General features: G+C 41.5%; 1 protein-coding gene across 1 annotated transcript in view; it reads right to left on the reverse strand.

The window, feature by feature from the left end:
- Positions 1-750, reverse strand: part of LOC105452500 (homeodomain-only protein-like) — a 16021-nt gene that overhangs the window by 2492 nt on the left and 12779 nt on the right. The gene's annotated exons all lie outside the window — the stretch shown is intronic.

Genomic DNA, 750 nt, shown 5'->3' on the forward strand with positions numbered 1-750 from the left:
TCCCGGACCTACCCCTTCTTATGCAGCTCGACGAGAGGAACAAGAAAGGTCCTCTTCGCCATGCCTCTATCTCTCGTCCTTTCGCCTGTAGAGGTCGTTTTTGACTTTTCAGAAACTTTCAAAAACTCCCACCACTAAACGGTTGCAGATAGAGCCATGGTGAAGAGGACCTTTTTTGTTCCTCTCGACGAGTTCTATAAGGGAAAAATACCAAACCTAAAAAAATCCAAAAAAAACCTTTTTTTTGGAACATAAAAAGTCCTGTAACTTTTAAACGGCAACAGATACAAGGTTGGCGCATAGGACCTTTTTTGTAGGGCTCGTCGAGATCTATGAGAAACCACCTTTGGATTTTTCAAAATACGAAATTTTTCAATTTTCAAAATTTTCAAAAAAGTCCCCAGGGCGAACTGAGATAGCTACGGCACTTTGACTTGTGGGAGGTGATAGAGGGGGTCGTCCTCTGTCGATAAAAACTCCCAATTCAATTTCAAATCTCTGCTAACCCCAACCAAATCTTGACTATAAAAAATAAAAATAAAAAAAAAATTCTAAAAATTCCCGGACCTCACCTTCTTATGCAGCTCGACGAGAGGAACAAGAAAGGTCCTCTTCGCCATGCCTCTATCTCTCGTCCTTTCGCCTGTAGAGGTCGTTTTTGACTTTTCAGAAACTTTCAAAAACTCCCACAACTAAACGGTTGCAGATAGAGCCATGGTGAAGAGGACCTTTTTTGTTCCTCTCGACGAA

This window comes from Wasmannia auropunctata, unplaced genomic scaffold (assembly GCF_000956235.1).
Source record: "Wasmannia auropunctata unplaced genomic scaffold, wasmannia.A_1.0 LD336030.1, whole genome shotgun sequence".
Taxonomy (NCBI): domain Eukaryota; kingdom Metazoa; phylum Arthropoda; class Insecta; order Hymenoptera; family Formicidae; genus Wasmannia; species Wasmannia auropunctata.